Source organism: Schistocerca americana, chromosome 8, assembly GCF_021461395.2.
Source record: "Schistocerca americana isolate TAMUIC-IGC-003095 chromosome 8, iqSchAmer2.1, whole genome shotgun sequence".
Taxonomy (NCBI): Eukaryota; Metazoa; Arthropoda; class Insecta; order Orthoptera; family Acrididae; genus Schistocerca; species Schistocerca americana.
The window spans coordinates 55,999,354-56,014,183 of NC_060126.1; the positions used below are offsets into that span (position 1 = coordinate 55,999,354).

The 14,830-nt window shown below is 45.1% G+C and overlaps 1 pseudogene; it reads right to left on the reverse strand.

Annotated features, from left to right (window-relative positions):
* Nucleotides 1-14,305: 14,305 nt before the first annotated feature.
* LOC124546255 lies at nucleotides 14,306-14,391 on the reverse strand (annotated as a pseudogene).
* Nucleotides 14,392-14,830: the final 439 nt, after the last annotated feature.

The following is a 14,830-nucleotide window of genomic DNA, read 5'->3' on the forward strand; positions in this document are numbered from 1 at the left end:
GTGGGCATTGCAAGACAGCCCTTTGTATGTAGTGGTGATGCAAGTCCTGTGTCCTTTCATCAGCGAGAGGGTGCGAGCATTACAGTAAACTGGCAGCAGTGCATCGGTTATAAGCTCCTGGACACCCTGGAGAGGTTCCATGCAGTGACCATAGCGGAATGCTAGAGCCAGTATCATAGTTATACCCCAGAAGAATGACACCAACAATGTCCTCGAGTCATATGCAATAGTGCAGAACCCTCCTAAGGGCGAGGCTGTACCTGTGGGCGGATTTGGAATAAATTCGGCAGGAAGCAAGTATCCAATGCCAAAGAAATATCTGTGTCCCATCATCAATGTAACGATGCGAGGGTTATAGTAACCCGGCAGTGGTGCGTCGTTTACAAGCTACTGGACATCCAGGAGAGGTTGCATGCAGTGACTGTAACCGCATTCCAGCGCCAGTATCGTATATATAAACTAGTAGAAAGTCTCCTACAATGTCCTCAAGCAATATGGAATAGCACAGCACCCGTCTCATGGAGATGCATTTCCTGAGGGGGGCAGTAGTGTCTGGGAGTGACGTCAGCAGACAGAGTATAGTATGCAATGGCGAAGCAGTTTCTGAGTGTACGTGGATAACAGTAAACCAGCAGCAGTGAATCAGTTACAAGCTACTGTACACCCAGAATAGGTTCAATGTGGTAACCATAGCCAAATGCTAGCGCCTGTAACATATATATATATATATATATATATATATATATATATATATATATATATACTAGCAGAATGTCGCCAACAACGTCCTTAAGACATATGCAATAAAGCTGCACACATCTGATGGAGATGCAGTTCCTGAGAGGAGCTGCGCCTATGTGGGTGCAAGGGTCACAGTAAACCAGCAGTGTTGCCTCAGTAACAAGTTGCATGCAGAGACCATAACCAAATCCAAGCGGAAGTATACACTAGTAAAATGACTCCAACAATGTGCTTGAGGAATATGCAATAACTCAGCACCTATCTAATGGCATGTCAATTCCAGAGTGCAGCATTAGTGTCTTGCTGAGACCTCAGCAGACATGCTGTAGTATGCAATGGAGAAGTTATTTCTCTGTCCTTTCGTCCATGTGTGGTTATGAGGCTTACAGTAATCCGACTGCCGTACATCTGTTGGAAGTTACTGGACACTCATAAGAGGTTCCAAGTGGTGGCGTAAGCCGCATGTCTGCGCCAGTACAATATACATTAACAGAATGTCATCAACAATGTCCTCATGGCTTTTGAAATAGCGCAGCTACCATCTGATGGAGATGCAATCCCTGAGAGGAGCATTAGTATCTTGGACACACGTCTGCAGAGCGCCTGAAGTATGCAATGGTGAAGCAATTTCTGAGTCCCATTGTCAATATTATCGTGCGAGTGTTACAGTAAACTGGGTGCGGTTCATCAGTTAGAAGCTACTGGACACCCAGTGAGGTAGCATGTGGGTACCGTAGCTGAATCACCAGTATCATATGTAACAGAATGTCTCCGACAGTCTCCTCAGTGCACATGCAACAATCCAGCACACATCAGATGGATATGTAATTCCTGAGGAGTGCGTTAGTGTCTTGGAGAGGCATTGGCAGAGAGCCTGTAGTGTGCAATGGCGAAGCAATTTCTGAGTCTCATCATCACTGTGAGCGTGGAGGATTACAGTAAACTAAGAGCAGATCAACAGTTACAAGCTACTGGACACAAAGGAGAGGTTCCATGCAGTGACAGTAGCCGAATCCGAAGGAAGTATACCCTAGCAGAAAGACACCAACAATGTCCTCAAGTCATATGCAATAGCACAGCGCCCATCAGATGCAGACACAGTTCCTGAGGGAAGCGCTGGTGTGTTGGAGAGACGTCGGCAGAGAGCCTGTAGTATGCAATGACGTAGCAATTTCTCTGTCCCATCATCAATGCGAAGGTGTACAGTAAACTGGCAGTGGTGCATGGGTTACAAGCTAGTGGGAATCCTGGAGAGGTTCCACGTGCTGAATGTAGCCGATGCCAGCGCAATTATTATTTATATACACTAGCAGAATGACTCCAACAATTGTATCGAGGCACTGGCAATACCGCAGCACCCCTCTAATGGCGAGGCAATTCCTGAGGGCAGCATGAGTGTCCTGTAGAGACGTCGGCAGTGAGCCTGTAGTATACAATGCCGATGCAGTTCCTGTGTCTCATCATCAATGTAAAGGTTAAAGAGTTTCAGTAAACCAGCAGCGGTTCATCGGATACAAGCAACCAGACACCAAGGAGAAGTGGCATGCTGTGACCGTAGCTGATTCACAAGGCCAGTATCATATATGTAAATTAGCGGAATGTCTCCAACAATGACCTCGAGGCATATACAATAGCACAGTATCCGTTTGATGATGATAGTATTCCTGACTGCAGCGCAAGCGTCTTGGAGAGACTTTGGCAGACAGCCTGTAGTAGGCGATGGCGAAGCAATTTTCGGTTTCCTATTGACGATGTGAGGGTGCGAGGGATACAGAAACCTGGCAGCAATGCAACAATCACAAGCGAGTGGCAGGATAAGTTCCATACAATGACCTCAGCCAAATGACTGCGCTAGTAAGATATTCCCTACCAGAATATCTCTGACTATGTAATCCATGCATATGCAATATAGCAGCACCCATCTAACGGCGAGGCAATTCCTGAGGGCAGCGCTAGTGTGCTGAAGCGACTTAAGCAGGGAACTTGTATTAGGCAATAGCGAAGGAATTTTTGAGATCCAACCATCAATGTAAGGGATTGTGGGTAACAGTAAACTGGCCATGCTGCATTGTTTACATGCTGCTAGAAACCCAGAAGAAGTTCCATGTGGTTACGGTAGCTGAATGCCAGTGCCAGTATCATTTACATACTCTAGCAGAATGCCTCCGATTGTGCTTGACGCATATCCAAAAGCGCAGGACCTGTCTGGTTGAGATGCAACTTCCGAGTTCGGCATTATAGTCTTGGAGAGACGTCGGTATAGGCAGCCTGTAATATGTAATGGCGACCAATTTCTGTGTCCCATAGTCAATGCGGCGACGTAGCCATCAGAAAGAGCCAGTATCAGATATATAAAGTAGCAAATCGTTTCCGACAACGTCCTCGAGGCATGTGCAATAGCGCGGCACCCATTTGATGGAAATGCAATTCCTGAGGGGGGCATTGGTGTACTGGAGAGGCGTCGGTAGAGAGGAAGGTTGTATACAAAGGTGAAGAAATTTGTGTGTCCCTTCGTCAACAAGTAATTGCAAGTATAACCTGCAGCAATGAATCTGTAACAAGGTACTGGACACCCATTAGACATTCCATGCGGTGACCATGGGTGAATGCAGAACGACTCCTACAATGTCCTCCTGGCATATAAAATAGCTCAGCACCCGTGTAATGGCAAAGGCAGTATTAATCTGGAGAGACGTCGGCGGAGAGTCTTAGAATGCCTTTGTGGAGCAATTGTGTTCCATCATCAATAAGAGGCTGAAAAGGTTACAGTAAACAGGCAGCGCTGCATCAGCTACAAGCAACTGGTCACTCAGGAGACGTTCCATGTGGGAACTGTAGCCGAATGCCAGCGCCAATATCATAGATATACACTAACAGAATGACTATAACAATGTCCTCGAAGCATTTGCAACAATAGCGCAACACCTGTCTAACGGAAATAGAATTCATGAGGACAGCGTTATTGTGTGGGAGAGACGTCGGCAGAGAGCCTGTAGTATACAATAGCGAAGCAATTTCTGTGCCTCAACGCCAATGAGAGTGCTCCAGGGGTACAGTAAACGCAAAACAATGCATCAGTTAGAACTCATGTTAGATGTTACAGTTACATGCGGAAACTGTAGCGTAATGCCAGTGCCAGTATCATACACAAAATGTCTTCGACAATGTCCTCAAGACACATGCAATTGCGCAGCTCCAGTCTGATGGTGATACAGTTCCTGAGGATATCATTAATGTGTTGGAGGGACGTCGGCAGCGAGCCTGTAGTATGGAATGGCGAAGCAATTTCTGTGTCCCATTATCAATGTGGGGATGCGAGGGTTACAGTGAAACGGCAGAGATAAATCGGTTACAAGCTACTGGACACCCAAGAGAGGTTCCACGCGGTGACCATAACTTTGGCAGTGTCAGTATTCACTACCAGAATGACTCCCACAATGACCCTGAGACATATGCAATAGCGCAGCACCCGACTGATTGAGAAGCATCTCCTAAGAGGAGGATTCTTGAAGACAAGTTGGTAGAGAGCCTGTAGTATGCAATGGCAATGCGATTTCTGTGTCTTATCATCTTATCCTCTGTGAGGGTTACAGTAACCCGGCAGCAGTGCATCGTTTAAAAGTTCCAGGAAACGGTCCATGTAGCGACCATAGCCGAATGCCAGCGCCAGTATCATAGATATCACTAGCAGGATGACTCCAACAATGTCCTCGAGTCATACGCAGTAGTAGCTCAGCACCCGTCTTATGTTGAGACAGTTCCTGATGGCAGCATTAGTGTCATGGACAGACGTCGGCAGAGAGCCGGTAGAATGCCTTGGCCACACAATATCTGTGTCCCATATTCCATATGATGGTGCGAGGGTCACTGTAATTCGGCAGCCGTGCATTGGTACACGTAACTGAGCACCCAGGAGAGGTTCCATGCGGCAACCGTAGCCGGATTCCAGGGCCAGTATTTTACATATAAACTAGCACAATGTCTCCAACAATGTCCTCGAAGCATCTGAAATAGTTCAGCACCAGTCGATGGGTCTGATGGAGACACAATTCCTGGAGGGAGCAGCAAGCCTGTAGTATGGAATGACGAAGTAGTTTCTGTGACCTGTCATAAATGTGAGCGAGTGGGGGTCACAGTAAACTGAAACTGGCAGAGGAGCATGAGTTACAATCTACTGGACACCTAGGAGTGGTTCCACACAGTGACCATACCCAAATGCCAGCGGCAGTGTCATTGATGTACAGTAGCAGAATGACTCAAACAATATCCTCGAGGGATATGCTACAATAGCGCAGCTCACGTATAATGCGAGGCGATTTCAGAGGGCAGCATTAGTGTGATGGAGAGACGTCGGATGAGATCGTGTAATATGCCTTGGCGAAGCAATTTCTACGTCCCATCTTCAATGTGAGGGTGTGAGGACTACAGTAAACTGGCAGCAGTGCATCGGCTTCAAACTGCTGGAAACCCAGGAGAGGTTCCATGTGGTGGGGTAACCGAATGTCAGCGCCGTTATCATAGATATGCACTAACAGAATTTCTCAAACAAGGTCCTCCAGGCATATGCAATCGTGCAGCACTCATCTAATGGCGCAGAAGTTCCTGAGGCGGGCATTAGTGTCTGGGATAGACGTCATCACAGAGCCTGTAGTATGACATGGAGAATCAATTTCTGTGTCCCATCGTCAATGTGAGGTTGCGAAGTTTACAGTAAACCGGCAGCAGTGCATAGGTTACAAGCTACTGGACACCCAGGATAGGTTCCATGTGGTAACCATAGCCGAACGCCAGCACCACTATCATAGATTAGCAGAATGACTCGAACAAAGTCCTCGAGCCATATGCAATAGCGCGTCATCCAACTAATGGCGAGAATGTTCCTGAGGGCAGCATTAGTGTCTTGGAGAGATGTCGGCAGGGAGCCTGAAGTATGCATTGACGAAGTAGTTTCTGTGTCCCATGTTCAGTGTAATGTGGCAAGCGTCACAGTAGCGGTGCGTAGCTTAGAAGCTACTGGATACCCAGTAAAGGTTCCATGTGTTGACTGTAGCTGAATGCCAGCTCCAATATCATAGATAGACACTAGCATAATTACTCCAATTATGTCCTCGAGGCTTGTGCAATAGCGGGGCACCCATCTGATGCAGAAGCAATTTGTTTCTTTTTTCCCACTTACCCTCTCTTTCACTCCTTTCTCTCCCCTGAGTCCACTTGCTTTCCACTCCACTGCCTTTCCTACTCCTCTCGCGTGCGCCTGTCTCACTCCTTTTCTGTGTCCTCTCCCTCCACCGACGCCCCCCTTTGCATTTCCTTTCCTCCCCCCTTTCGCTCCCTCTCCTGTCTGGGTCCTCCTCCCCGCTCCCATCTGCCTTCGTGTCCACTCTATAGTACAGTGTTTAAGTGATGTGTCAGTGTTGTGGGTCCCGCCGGCCAGAGTGGCCGAGCGGTTCTAGGCGCTACAGTCTGGAACCGCGCCACCGCTACTGTCGCAGGTTCGAATCCTGCCTCGGGCATGGATGTGTGTTAGGTTTAAGTAGTTCTTAGTTCTAGAGGACTGATGACCACAGAAGTTAAGTCCCTTAGCGCTCAGAGCCATTTGAACCCGTCCCGTTTTTCTTTACGTGTTGTGTACAGACAGCATCCTGTCACTTGGTGTGTTTTCTAACTCTCGCGAACAGACAGTCCCCGATATTTTAACGCTGTCTGTCTAATTATTATGTGATTTAATCAGCATCACCAATCCAGTGTTTTTATAATTTCACTCCCGCAACATTTCGCCATGTTCCAGTTTTAAACACTCACCGTTTTATCTCCTGTTTTTATTGTTTGTTTCTCTACTCATTATGTTTTTAACACTTCTGTGGGCTGCAGAGAGGCATTTTATCTGCTGCCAGCCCTTCCTGAGGGAGGGAATCTAAATTCAAAGCAGGAAGAAAAACCGAGAGGACTAGTGCACCAAGTTTGGGGACTGGCGGTAGCGTTGCTCCAAGAGGCGGTCACGAGGTCCGTGTGGCCGAAACCATGAGCTACGCAAGGAGGGCCTGCGCAGAGGGAAGATACCGGAGTACTTCACCGGGGTCAGCGTCTACTTCAAGCAGCAGGCCGACATCCCGTCGGTTGGTTGGCAACGTTTGTGTCGATAAACCACTCGTGGCCTGGCTGCCCTCTTCTATCTGGCTGTCATGGCTGTACGAGGCTGTACGAGGATGCCCCGCACCAAGGACGCCTCGCGCTGAGAAACGACGCCAGGCGCGGGCGGGGTCACATGCTCGGAGGCAGGGGTTGTGTAGCCGTATACAGGCAGCCACCGCGCGTACCTTATCGTTTGTTTGTGCGGCTGTAGGGTACGAGCCGTTGTGTGGCTTACTAAATTCAGGCAGCTCTGTGTCACTCCTTAATTACGAGTAGTTTATTGAAAATGGACACTTATGTAGATTATCTCCAGTACGTCCCTCGATTGAGAAATGTTGGGTGACCAATGGCCAAGCGTTCAAATGGTTCAAATGGCTCTGAGCACTATGGGACTCAACTGCTGAGGTCATTAGTCCCCTGGAACTTAGAACTAGTTAAACCTAACTAACCTAAGGACATCACAAACATCCATGCCCGAGGCAGGATTCGAACCTGCGACCGTAGCGGTCTTGCGGTTCCAGACTGCATCGCCTTTAACCGCACGGCCACTTCGGCCGGCGGCCAAGCGTTGCCTCTGTGTGGGGAACTGCAGGGAATTATTTCCGTGTGTCAATTTTCATTGCCTGTCAAGTTTGTGTTAGTTAAGGGACTGGTGTCTGACGTAATTCTGGGGCATCATTTCATCCGGTATGGTGCTAGATTTTGATACCCGGACCTTATATTTCAGATTTTCCCCCAACGATAGAATAGTCTTTTGTTCATGCGCTCATGTGGGGATGGGAGGTGACACCAGTAGTAACACGTGCCTGCTTGGGGTAGACCACTTCTCTAATCAACAAATGAAACAGTTAAGCGAACTTCTGGGAGACTTTCCTGACATACTTTGTGACAGGTTGGGAGTTACAGACGTCATTAGATACTATATTCATGTCGTGGATGACGTGCTGGTTCGCCAGTCTCCATATCGCTTGTCACCACCTAAGGTAAAGATATTGCGGCACAAAATTGAGGGCTCGTTGAAAGACGGAGTCATAAGGTCGTCCACCTTCCCCTATGCTTCCCCCATTTTCTTAGTACCTAAAGATCAGGGACAAAATTTTCGACCTGTGGTTGATTACAGGCTTTTCAATAAAAAGGTGATGTGGGAATCGGTGTCACTGCCTGATCTCCACAACTGTTTCACCTAGTTTTCTGGAGCATCTTGGTTTACGGTTTTATATCTTAATCAGGCTTATTACCAGACACTCTTAACGGAGGAATCTAAGCATCTCACCGCCTTCGTCACGGACTGGAATTGATGTGAGTCCAGTCGGGACCCGTCCGGTCTGTCAACTGGTGAAGCAGTTTTAACCCGTTTATTGGATAAAATATTAGGTGATTTAAAATTTAATTGCGTCTTAAATTATTTGGACAATGTGGTCATATTTAGTGCCTCCTTTGAAGAGCATTTAGAGCACATATAGAAGGTACTATCCAGGCTCAGGGATGCGGGGCTGACTGTGAAACTCTCAAAGGTAACCTTGGCTAAGCTCCAAGTGTCAGTTTTGGGTCACTTGGTGTTCGGGGACGGAATTAGCATTTATCAGGAACGCACTAAGGCGTTGAGGAATTTTCCGCAGGCACGAAATAATTGGGAGATTGCCCGATTTCTAGGAATGTCTAATTATTTCCGCAGATTTGTCCCAAACATGGCCCAACTTGCAGCTCCGTTAAATTTGGTACGCAGAAATAATGCGAAATTCATTTGGGCTGAAAGTCAACAGGAAGCTTTTGAAGGAATTAAAATTGAGATTGCCAAACCACTGGTTTTATTTAGCAGCACCTGACTTTAAGAAAAAATTTGTGCTCCAGACTGATGCTTGCAATACAGGTTTGGCGGCAGTTCTTTTACAGGAATATCAAGATATCAGGCGTCCATTAGTATTTGCTTCCCGATGTCTGGAGGGGTCTGAGCTCAATTAATCGGCATATGAGTGCGAAGCATTAGCTGTGTTATTTGACCCGTAAAAATTTCGGTTCTATCTCGAACATCGTGAATTTGACCTAGAGACAGATAATCAGGCCCTTAGTTGGGTCCTAGGAAGACAGGGCGTATCGCAAGATGGGCGGTCCGCAATTTGGCCCCTCATTTTAAGGTTCGGCACGTTAAGGGATCTGATAATCAGGTTGCTGACGCCATTAGCAGGATGTTCCAACAGCACGACCCTGATGAGGATATGCCGGACAGTCACCTAGTATGTACGATTCTTACGGAGGTACCCCAACTGTTTAATAATTCGAAAACCGAACAAGAACAAGACCCATTGTGGAGGCGCCTCAGGAAGCATACACTAGTTGGACAGGGATCCAGTGACAATTTTCTGAGCCGCGAGGAATTAGCGGAGAGGTCTCAGGTGCTGCAGTCATTGATAGCGTGGCTGGTCCCGGCGGAGGTTCGAGATCTCCCTCGGACATGGGTGTGTGTGTTTGTCCTTGGGATAATTTAGGTTAAGTAGTGTGCAAGCTTAGGGACTGATTTCACACACCTTTGAACATTTGAACAATCTTCTGAAGAATGGCATTCTGTGTAACCGCAGGGGTATATCTGGGAAAGCTAGAATTTGTCTCCCGCGAACCTTATTTATTCCGGTACTTCTCCAGTAGGAGGGCAATTAGGTCTTTATAAAACCTTAGAGAAGGTCAAGGAGCAGCTGACCTGGCCAATACTTTATACAGAGATTTAGTCAAACAGTGCCGAGACTGTAAGAAGGAAAAACCAAGTAACTCCCTGGCAAGGCGATTTCTGCAGTCAGAACATGAAGAGCATCCGTTGGACAAATTGTATGTTGATTATGTGGGCCCGCTTCCCCGGACGAAAAGGTAACTAACATTAGTTGCCGATGCCAACCGACAGCGTGGTGAAGAGATGCCGGGGCTGGATTTCAGCTAAGTAATTTTGTTCGACATGGTACCACGGCATTATAGATTTCAATTTTAGTGTTGACTGTGCTTTACTCTGGCATGTTATAGTAATTTTACGCTTCTGAAGAAGGCTAGATTAATTTAGCCGAAACCTGGTAAAGACCAAAAAAAAATTTGTGCAACTGAGGCTGATTCCGAAAAATATCAGTTGGTGACGGGGCAAGAATATGCTAAAAACGAAGATTAAATTCCATCGATATATGAGTTTTTATAAATCTGTTAAGGTGCTCCACAATACTTGTTTTCATGTGGGAGAGTGCTGAAGAGTGCTTTATTCCATATCGCTCCATAACCAACTCGAATCACTTGTTGTAAAATATGCCTCCTTGGCCAATTTACAGGATGTCGGGACATCATTTTGTTCAGTCTGCTACAATTTTTCAAGTACCAGTGCAAATTTCTTCTCAGTCTTTTCCTTCAAAGGAAGGGACCAAGCGAATATGGAATACATATCTATGATCATTAAAACCTTTATGCAATTGTACGATTTTTACCCTCCACGCTTCCATCCAATACCAAATTTGAGATCTCTTGATGTCTCAGAATGTGTCCTACCAACTGATCCCTTCTAGTCAATTTGTGCCACAGATTCCTCTTCTCCCCAATTCTATTCAGTACCCCCTCATTAGTTACCTGATTTGCCCATATAATCCTCAGCATTCTTCTGTAGCACCACATTTCGAAAGCTTCTATTCTCCTCTTGTCTAAACCAGTTATCGCCGATGTTTCACTTCCATTCATGTCTACACTCCATACGAATACTTCCAGAACACATTCCCTGACACTTAAGTCTATACTCGATGTTAACAATATTTTATTCTTCAGAAACGCTTTCCCTACCATAGCCAGTCCATATTTTATATCCTCCCTACTTCGACAATCATCAGATATTTTGCTTCCCAAATAGCAAAGTCCATTTACTACTTTAAGTGCCTCATTTCCTAATCTAATTCCCCCAGCATCGCCTGATTTAATTCGACTACATTCCATTATCCTCGTTTTGCTTTTGTTGATGTTCTTCTTATATCCTCGGTTCAACTGCTCTTCCAGGTCCTTTACTGTCTCTGACAAAACTACAATGTCGTCGGCAAACCTCGAAGTTTTTATTTTTTCTCCGTGGATTTTAATTCCTACTCCAAAGTTTTCTTTTGTTTCCTTTACTGCTTGCTCAATTGAATAACATCGGTTATAGGCTATAACGTTATCAACTACTGCTTCCCTTTCGTGCCCATGGACCCTTATAACTGCCATCTGGATTCTGCACAATTGTAAATAGCCTTACGCTCCCTGTATTTCTGTATTTCACCCTTGCCACCTTCAGAATTTGGAATAGAGTATGCCTGTCAACATTATCAAAAGTTTTCTCTATGTCTACTAATGCTAGAAACGTAGTTTTGCCTTTCCTTAACCTATCTTCTAAGAGAAGTCACAGGGTAAGTATTGCCACGCGTGTTCCTACATTTCAACGGAATCCAAACTGATCTTCCCCAAGGTCGGCTTCTACCAGTTTTTCCATTCGTCTCTGAAGAATTTGTGTTAGTATTTTGCAACCGTGACTAATTAAACTGACAGTTCGATAATTTTCACACCTTTCAAAACCTGCTTCCTTTGGGATTGTTATTATCGTATTCTTGAAGTCTGAGGGTATTTCCCCTGTATCATGCATCTTGCCAACCACATGGAAAACGTGTGTCGTGGCTGGCTCTCCCAAGGCTATCAGTAGTTCTACTGGAATGTCGTCTACTCCCGCGGCCTTTCAGTGCTCTGTCAAACTGTTCACGCAGTATCTTATCTCCCATTCAATAATATGTATTCTCAAAAGTCCACAGTGGCTGATATCATTTCGCTTTTATGGGCTGTATTCCTTGTGGTGGCTCGTGCCGTGAACTGTTGTAGTCATTCCATGATTTCTTTGGGGTCTTCATGATATGTATTACATTAATACAAGAATATTACAATTAATGAAGTAATGTGTTCAGCATAATAATGAATGCCAATGTCATCGCCTTCACTGCGCACGCGGGTTAACACTGCTCTGGTAATGTTAATGTGATTCCTACTGTTTGTGCTTTTTGGTCGCCCTTGTCGAGTGTCATCTGGTCTGTGAGCATTAGTCATATGTAGTATTTAGCATATGTTGAATTATTCCTGACCAACTAGAGTATTCTGTGCCTCAAACAGAAGATGTCAACTTTCATCTGACAGCCAAAGCAGAACTATTTCCGTATTTCATCATTGTTTTCCACCGCAAAATTGGAAAACACGATTATAGTGTTGTCTTTACTTTTCCATACGGTGGAATATCGCTACTATCGCTGTGTGTCTGGTACATTACTCTCCTGATGCTTTGCAAAATCTTCTGCAATAGCTGGCATCAGGGCTGGAACAGGTTTTTTGAAAGAAATATCTAGTGTTCCATTCAGGTCGTCTAACGATGTGTTAACAATGATAGTCATGTAAGGTTATGGTTAGGTGGTTTCTTCTTCTATGACTGAACACAACTGTGTAAGCTCTAATGACATTGTTTAATTTTGCAATCTTGTCACAGAAATACACGCTTTTACACGGTTCACAGTGTGACAATGTTAAGATAGTTGACAAAATGACGCATTTCGTCCTCTGAAAGTGAGCTAATCCTAAACACAACAGTATTAAATTTTAACTCTCAGAAAGTTAAATAAACCTAAACACAACATTATAAAACTTTAACTAGAAGTTTCATTACAAAATTATTCTTAATATTACGTTATGATTTTGGCCAGTACTACGATAAATCATCCGATTCCGGTTCAAAGTTCGGTACTGTTTTTAGGATGACAATCAAGTCTATGGAGGATGGTTAGTTTTGTGACAAGTTGAACAAAAGATTACCCAAGTCCGCTCGAGCTTACATTGGATGCAAGCTGGTGAACCAACAAGTTTACACCTCTGCACGCAGTATTTAAATGAGCTGTCATCTGACTGACTGCTCTCCCCTCTGAAATTCCTATAAGACTAATTAAACCTTTGCTGAATTTTCCAGCAGAAACTCTTCCTATGTTTCTTGATATGTAAGAAAACATGAACTCATCCCTACTCTCAGACCATATACATGTGCATGGCTGGGGCAGCGTGCATATCATATGTCCTCTCAGTGCTCCCAAGAACTGACTGGTTCGTTTCTCTAAAGTTGGAGCTGACATCCAGCTAATATTTAGCTGGATGTCAGCAGCTGTGAACGCAGTGTTCACACAAATTTCTCCGCTGCGTTGCACAGAGCGTTATGCTCCCTATTCTGTACTAGATGCCAGTTCAGAGAAGAGTCCCCCCAAAATTTCCATCTTATCTATATCATAGTGACAACTTAATAAAGACACCTACAGCTGTCCTTATCATTTTATTTTATTTTGTTACTACCAGTTCCAACGTTTCAGTGCTTCATCTTAAGGCTGTCTTTGATGCAATACAGGTTGATATGATCCGCACGCGTACCACATCTGTTGCCAGCATTACTGGATAAGCAGACAATGTGTCAGCATTCCAACCATCAACTGCCAAAATAAAATAAAATCATAAGGATGGCTGTAGGCGTTTTTATTTACTTTTCACGATAGTAAACCACTGTTGTCCCAGAGACCTCCTGCTAAGAGAATGGACATACAAAAGTTTGTCTTTCTCATAGTCGAACTGTCTCCCGACCCGTGTTCTTTCGTACTCCACATCACGGGTTTTTCGACCAATAGGAGCGTTCCTCTTATTTTTGGAAACTCTCTGTGTCAATTGCAAGGGTCCTACCACTAAACTGTGTCGAAATCTCGGCACTTTACTTCTTCCCAGTGCGTTTCCGATAGTCGGACGCTTCGTGCCTGCTCCAGATGCCTAAAAAGTTAGATGTGTCTATCACGTGTGTACCACTTGCAATTCATGTGATCGAATGCATCACTGGTTTTGTTTTTATCCATTTGGTATTCTGAATACAGTTTTCTAAAGAACTTCTAATATTGCAGCACGTCAGCATTCGTGAATAATTTAATGATTACAAAGAATCCGCCTCGACTGCAAATAGAAACCAGGTGTTGACCTAGGTTTCGGCGTGGATAACCACACTTTCCACGTGTTCCAATGAAGGCGTGGTTATCCACCCCGAAACCTAGGTCAACATCCGGTTTTTATTTGCAATCGAGCCGGATTCTTTATAATCATTACAATCATTAGTTTTCTAAAGCTTTTTCTGTCCTCCTCCGCCGGCTGGTGTGACCGAGCGGTTCTAGGCGCTACAGTCTGGAACCGCGCGACCGCTACGGTCGCGGGTTCGAATCCTGCCTTGGGCATGGATGTGTGTGATGTCCTTAGGTTAGTTAGGTTTAAGTAGTTCTAAGTTCTAGGAGACTGATGACCTCCGATGTTAAGTCCCATAGTGCTCAGAGCCATTTGAACCATTTGTCCTCCTCCTGATGGCCCGACCCGTTACTCTCTCTGCCATCCTAGTCACCTGGTCGATAAAAAAAAGTTTTCAACTAGCAATAATCGCACCTCGGATAAACCTCATTGGTTACGATATTGCCACTGCACGAAGGTTGGTCGGTTAGTCGTTGACTCTCAGCTGGGACGCCCCTTAAGTGGTTTGTGTGGTGCATACTGTGGCACAGCGTTCGCCTCTGTCCGCCCTTGCTACCAGACCAAAACGTTCCCTCTCACTGCTTGTTCCACATTCTGCTCATAGACATGCATTATATAGAACCGGTGTGTTAGTAACATCGATTGAGTGTCATACCTTTTTGCATTACATACTGATAGGCAAATTTGCTCATTACCACCGAATTAAGTTAGGTATCATATACACCTTACCATTGCGATGTATAAAGTCCTTATGTAAGGTGTGAAAATGACCTTCATTTATTCGGCCACCTTACATATCCGCCTCCTTCCGCATTCAATTTTGCGATGGGTCAATCAGACGCTGAGAAACTGATTGAAGTCAGTGCAAAATTGTTTGCAACTTCTGACTGTAGCAATT